Here is a 7,679-nt window from a genome sequence, read left to right on the forward strand (position 1 = left end):
TTACTTTTTCTCTCTCATATGCATTGTCAATGGCTAGTGGTATGCTCGCAAAATGAAATATCCCCTACTTTTTGAATGGTATATATGTGATCAATAGGCACATGTTTATGTGCTTATTAACCTGTAATTGATTACTAATTAATAACTGGTGTCACTAGATTGTCCTAAATGACGTCTGTATATTTATGCAATGACATATACTTCACGTGTGAACTTACATGATGCGTAAAAGAAGAGTAAATTTACAATATATGGTTTTGTTAGAAAAACATAGGACTGTCGAATTTTTTTCGTAGTTCGTTACCAGTAAAGCTGATCTCCCCTTAGCACTCGCCCCTCAGTCATATCAATGTTTCCTTATCTACGTGCCATTCACTCTACCAGACCTTGGGGACGTGTGTAGTAATCACGTTATTTTGAACTTTTTGATACTTTCGTAAACAGTGACAGAGTGAGTGAGTTTAGTTCCACGCCGCACTCAGCAATATTCCAGCTATATGGCGGCAGTCTGTAAATAATCGAATCTGGACCAGACAATCCAGTGATCAACAGCATGAGCATCGATCTACGCAATTGGGATACGACGACATGTGTCAACCAAGTCAGCGAGCCTGACCACCCGATCCCGTTAGTCGCCTCTTACGACGAGCATGGGTTACTGAAGATCAATTCTAATCCGGATCTTCACGGGTAAACAGTTACAGAAATTGATAGTAAAGAAAGGCGACAAACTCTTTTCCATGATCATAAAGTTAAATGTAAGATTCCGACTAGATCGTTGGCATGTGTTTATTAACCCCTATCATATAATATTGGGAGCACTTGTTTTCGCTTCTGTTGTCGTGTGTACCCAATATAAGTTTGCCACGTGGTATATCTTCTGCATGGTTGCTGATACGCACGAACAGGTGTATCATCCCAAGTACTCGTGTTTATATTAATTACAAACATCATGACGACTGTATGACTGATAGGCAATTTCTGTGATAGGCAGATGTGCTTCTTCGAAGTGACTTTAACAACTTATAACTGTTCCAAGTTAGCTAACTACCTTGATATTATTTCAATACTGAAGGCAGGGTTGACGTGAGTACGATGTTTCAGTACTTACACAAGTACCTTCTACTTCATAAAGCATCTGCACCGAAAAGTGGCATTGAAACACAAAAGAAGTGTAACCCCTAATCCAATATTCAGTGATACTACATCTCCAAAAATGTGAGGGGCGGTGGGGTAGCCTAGTGGTTAAAGCATTCGCTCCTCACGCCGAAGGCCCGGGTTCGATTCCCCACATGGGTACAATTTGTGAAGCCCATTTCTGGTGTCTCCCGCCGTGATATTGCTGGAATATTGCTGAAAACGGCGTAAAACCATACTCAGTCAGTCAGTCCAAAAAATGTGACTTAAACATATCGGAAATACAATACTGTTCAACACAGACACACTCAAATGCGCTTAAAAAGGATGGTAGATCTGTGTATGGGCATACATGCGAATACAAATAGGTCAATTATTGTAATAAAAAGATAGTCACTGAAAATCAGTGCTGACACCGGGTGTTCCCAAAAGGGTAAACATATCCTGTCCTACACATGAAATAGCTACTATGGCTCCAAAACAGTGTGCGAAATAGCCACTGGCTCGCTAACCCGTGGCTAGTAAAAATTCAGTCGGTCTAGTAAATTTCCAGTCACTGGCCCGACTGGCTGGTGAATTTTCATGGGGTCATTTTGTAAATATATCACTCTCTCCGACTTGCTAAGTTATAATACACTTTTAAATCATGTACGATTATGGCCTGATAAAAATGTTCATCATATCAGAAGCTTAATGATGAAACCCATGTCTACATTCAAATGTAGTGAATTATTTTGTGGGCTAGTAACTTTCAAGCATAGCCAGCCTGACTGGCTAGCAAAATTTGGAAACTATTTCGCACACTGCTCCAAAATAAGGCAAATCATAAACCCTCGGCTCTGACTGTCTGTCAATTTTTTTAGGAGAAAAGAGGTGTCAAAGCAAAACTGAATTTGTCGGTGTATGTCAACAGCAATTCGGTTGTCTACGCATTGTAAATGTACGAGAAGAGCACAGTCATTGTGTTTCTTATCTCAAGAACACTGCATTTGAATCTAGATAGCTGGTATAGGATTTATAATACAGTTCCATATATGACAACTTTTTAGTCCAGGCAATGCAAGTTCATGAATGGGGTGAAATATGGTTTCTCGTCCACCAGGATGGAAACAGATCACAACAGGCCACTTTGCATGTACTCGGTTTATTGAACATCCACAACGAAAAGCAACATTTTAACAACATAAAAACGATAAAACTTAACAAATGGAAACCTCATGATCCGAATAAATGGATCACTTGTGTTTTTTCAACAGTCCCAGCAAACTTCTTGGTTTGATCCCACTGCCATCAGCCTTCCTCTTCCGACGAGGTGACCCTTGACCTCGGAGCAGACGACAACTCTTCCTGGAAATTAATCTTTCCCACACATTGCTCATGTCCACCTTTCTCTTCTTTGTCGGTCTTTGAGAGTCACATATTTGACGTGTCTCTGACAATGCGTCATTGAGCTGCGTCATAACCCTCTCTTTCCTCAGTTTCTCTTCATCTTCCTCCAGCTTCAGTTTTAGACTAGCCCTTTCTCGGAGATTCCTGCAACTGAATGCCTGCCGTGGGACGCCTTGTTCACTCGATACTGCGCGGGTAGTGTTTGACAGCCGACCGACCAATGCCGTGAGCTCAGTGTGGAGATCCTCGACTGCGTCGGAACTGCGACAACGGCTGTCATCTTCATCTTCGCTGTCGTCGTGGAATGAGTAATCCACAAGCTTGGGAATAGACTGATGATAAAAGTTGAAGTTCGGTTTCAGAGTGAACTTGGTTTTGAGATCCGGATTGTCACTGGCCACGTAGACAATATCGGAACACCGTTTCATGATGGATTTGATGTCGAAGTATGCTTTCAAATAATATCAGATGAATTCAGAGCGCTAATGGCCCATTACCTTCCGTACAAACTTATAAAGGCCATCGACCACGTCCTGGGACAGCAAAGACCAATGAGATTGGAGCGGCGTGTCTATAGTCACGTGATATGAGTTCAACTAATTGAGTGACCCCTGCTACTTACTGTTATTAGTACAAGGACTTACCTTGAGTTACGGCACTTATTGTAAAGCACTTCATGGCTACATTACCTTAAATAAGAACAAAAACACTTTAATTACAAACAAGGAAGAAGAGAATGTCGCAATAGCTGGTGCACATTTGCTATCCTGAAGATTGTTATTTAGAAATATTTAATATGCTTCATTTTAGTGGAAGGAATACGTGTACTTTTTCTATTTTCGGCGTGATCATTCATTACATGAACAGAAAAAACCTTTTTACATCAGGGTGCAACAAGCAATTTGTATCAGAAGTTTACTGGAAACACAACAACACATAACGCATAACTTTACGTAACTTAATTTCAAATCAAGTAGTCTAATACAATATGACATCAAGTATTTCTCACTGGGTTCTTGTTTACAGTTGAAACCTGTTCTTCCTGCTAGGTAATGCAAGCAATCCCTCGGCATGACATTCAACACAGACGTGTGTGTGTGTGTGTTCTTCTTCAGTGGATATGTAATATTTCAAGCGAACATTGTACAGTCGGCAAGCTTGATGTAACAGGTTAATATCACGGGAATGCCAAGACACAGTAAACTATAATGAAAATATGTTATGAAATGGTAATAAGCACTGACATTTGCTATGTGTGTCCCATCAACAGCAACCTCATAAATCCCGTGAGTCCACCATCTAAGACTTAGTTATTATCAAACAGATGTGTTTATTCTGAACTGTAGTACATTGGAAAATATGTCATTTATTACCGTCACTTTGTGTAATGCGTAGGTTATGATAATGGTGGTATTTGAAAGAAAGTGGTACATGTATGCATTTGCTGCTATTACAGAACAAGTCGATAACAACTTTCATAATTAGTTTCAATTGAGAGACATAGTTGTGAAAGTGTATTTTGTGCAGATTTGTAGTGCCAAATGTTATGTTAAATGATACACAGTGTTTCCCGAAAATGAATCCTTTGTTCTTAACGTTAAAGTGACTTGATATTAAACATGTACAAATACACATACACGTAGTGTTTTAAAGGACTGTTCTGATCAAATCCAATGTAGATGACCTGCAGCTCTGAGTTCATAAACATTGCTTACAAACCGTAAATGCACAAACTAATACTTTGCGTGAACAACGCGACCACAAACAATATTTACTTAATTAAAAGAGATCAAAACACATACTACCTTTGATCAAGCGTAATTGAAACGCTAACCACCTTATGCATTTACAAAGTTTTCTCTAATATGTGTAACTGGTAGGTAAGTCAATGTGTTGTTTTAATCTAATTACTTCGAGAGGTAGGTCTTAAACAAACATGATCCCGCCTCGAGACAACAGAGCAATTAAGTGCGATTGAAAACGGAGTACAGCTCACACCATTGATAACTACAGAGTGATAAATCCGTGTATTTTAATTCACGTGAAAACACAAACATTGATAGATGTGATTTTAGAGAAAGATATATAGAATACTTAAAAAACCTCACGACAGCAGTGGTCATCAGAACCAACAGCATCTACGAGTGTAACATACAGAAGATTGGAACTTGTACCGAGAAGACCTAAATAGCCAGAATGAAGAGAGAATCGGACATTATATATGTAGCCAGTGATATTTCGCTTGGCAAAACTAAGTTTAGTACAAGTCCTGACTTCAACTTTCTTCCTAAGCTTGTGGACTATTCGTTCCACGATGACAGTGATGATGACGAAGCGAGTTCAGGTGTCATAACAGCTGGTCCTATAGAAGGACTTCAATCTCAACTGATTTCACTGGTTGCTCCATCATCAGAAAGGTTCACATGTCGAAAAGATTTCAGCTGTATGAATCTGAGAGACCGTGCCAATATGAAACTGAAGTTGGAAGAAACAGAAGTAACCTGCAGAAACGAGCGTCTTATGACGCAGCTTAATGACGCACTGTCAGCATCACGTCGTGTATATGACTCCGAGAGACCAGCAAAGAAGAGAAAACTTGACATGACCTCTTTGGTGGAAAGATTACTGACCAGGAAAGGATGCCGCGTTCTCCGAAGACATCGACGCACAGTAAAGACAGACGAACAGAAAACTAGACCCAGTTGCATCTTGACGTTCCTGAAGAAACGGTCGTGATCACAGACAATGTTATTTGTTACCTTTTATGTTTGTTATGAAGTTATTTGTTATGATGTTATGAAGGATCGCTTCTTGTTGCGTTAAGAATAAACATTATTGTAACAAACACAACGTTATTTTTATTTTGGCACATGTGATGCCAGTTCTTCAGTTACCCTCCGAATTTCGCTAAAAATGATATTTTTACCGTACACTATTTCACCGACCATATAAGTGCTCCACATGAGCAATCTGTAATTTGTATTACGTTGCCAGAAGTCGTAATACCCATTATACCCATGCTCGTCGATTATATCAAATTTATTTTCCACCACCATGTGTCACAATCATTGATACTTATAGTTTTTAAAAATATGAGTAAGCTGTGTAATCCTTATGGACACGATATCTTGTTATAAGAGGGGAAAGGCAGCCCAGTTGACTTAGCCACCACCATTCCTTTTGCAGAAAGTACACCCCTTACTGGTGCCAGAGAGTGTTATTTGAGAGTTTGAATCCTTAAGATATTTATAGGTTTGCTAGCACCATACCTGTGCAGGGTTTCATTTAAGTAGTAAACGTCATAGAACCACTTCAGATCAGGTTTTCCTCCCACGCTGTGCTGACACTCTGTTCAAAGCAGCGTGAAATGCAGTTCAGGCACTCACCTGCAAACGTTTGTCACGTTGAAAGAGTTATCGGAAAATGTGATTCAACATGTGTGAAACTGGGCATACCTTTACATTTACTAAACTTTAAAAACTTTCAATCAATATTTTCTCTGTCCTGTTACTTATTAGGCTTGAGTAAACATTCATTAGTGCGATCTGCTCTCAATTAACACAAACAGAATTAAATGTTTTCAAGCGGAATTTGCAAATCTTCCTTAGCAATAGAAAACATGTTGTTTTAAGATAATGAACTCGGGGAAAATGTGGCTGATGAAAACATACGATACCTGGTAATTGGATCTACGTGTACATGTATTGACAAACTCAACACATACAGGATGTACCTTGCTGTTGATAACTATCTTGAAAAATGTTATGCCATGTAGGCAAACAACAAGTCATATTCAGGTTTTTGTCCAGGTCTATGTATGTAAGAGCGCATTGCATCTGCGACATGTTCTATACTGAGGAGTAATCTGTATCTATAAAGTTTGTAAAAGTGCTGCATATAAAGGAACACATCACAGAAGTTGACATTCATAAAATCTTCCCCTCCCCCCTTTAAAATCGAATATATTCGAGTCAACTGTTGAGTATTCACGGACATAATTCAGCTACTTCTTCAGCAAAGCCCCAGATGTGTATTTCTTATATAAAAACCATTTGCGTCATTTTGTCTGGCAGCCTTTTTGTGTCATGATCCAAGTCTCGTGGATATGGCCTTGCCAACTTTTTTGTGTCATGATCCAAGTCTCGTGGATATGGCTTTGCCAACCTTTTGTGTCATGATCCAAGTCTCGCGGAGATGGCTTTGCCAACCTTTTGTGTCATCTTCCAAGTCATGTGCATATTTGTTTGTGGGATGCCGCACTCTACATTATTCAACTACATGACGCCGGGTTGGAAATTATCGAGCCACAATCCAGTGATTGACATTTTGAGCGTCTAGTTTAATCCGAATGGTGCCTCATGTGTCGCAGAAAAAATACACTGCATTTACTGAACGAAACATTCTACTTCCTGAATTGGAACACATGATACATATATTGTTGGTGCTAAAAAAATTAACATGAACAACCTGGGTAGAACATGAATATAAACACAAACAAGGCGTTTTGATATAACTCACCTAATCAGGGCCTTCATGCATGATATTCTTTTTTTAATTACTTGTATTTTTACTACATTTATGTCTTTCATGTTCTGGTCATGAGTTCAATGAAATAAATGATTGATTTGGCATGTTGGCAACAAAACACAGGAGTAATTACGGTGAATATGATTTTACGACGCTTGTGGCAATAGTAAAGCCACTACGTGGTATGACAAAAGGAAAAGAATAATACAACCATTTAGGGATTCGAACCTAGCCCTTGGCATAATGGCAAAACGTTGCACCCTTCGACTACAATAACGTCGCCAAATTCTATAGAATATAATGTGCATATATGTAAAGGTGTGTTTGCATGTTGTATCAACAGTCATGAATGTACATGGTGAAATTGCCTTTTTCTCTGACAAACTCGGTTATAGCTTTGAAATATACAACAATATATCAAAGATTGCGTTGGTATTTCATGATTCGTTCCGAATATTGATTTTGTAGCAGTTGCTGAAAAGAGTTGCAGGTTTCGTTGCACAAAATGTTTTTACATATATGTGTATAACTTTTGAGATTCTACACTATTTAGTTAATTAATTAACACATGCCCTTTGATCTTTATGAGAAATGAAACTGTGAACTCTTGATGTTTATACAAAAGC

Source organism: Haliotis rubra, unplaced genomic scaffold, assembly GCF_003918875.1.
Source record: "Haliotis rubra isolate DU_JTF1 unplaced genomic scaffold, ASM391887v1 Scf20, whole genome shotgun sequence".
In the NCBI taxonomy this organism is placed as follows: Eukaryota; Metazoa; Mollusca; class Gastropoda; order Lepetellida; family Haliotidae; genus Haliotis; species Haliotis rubra.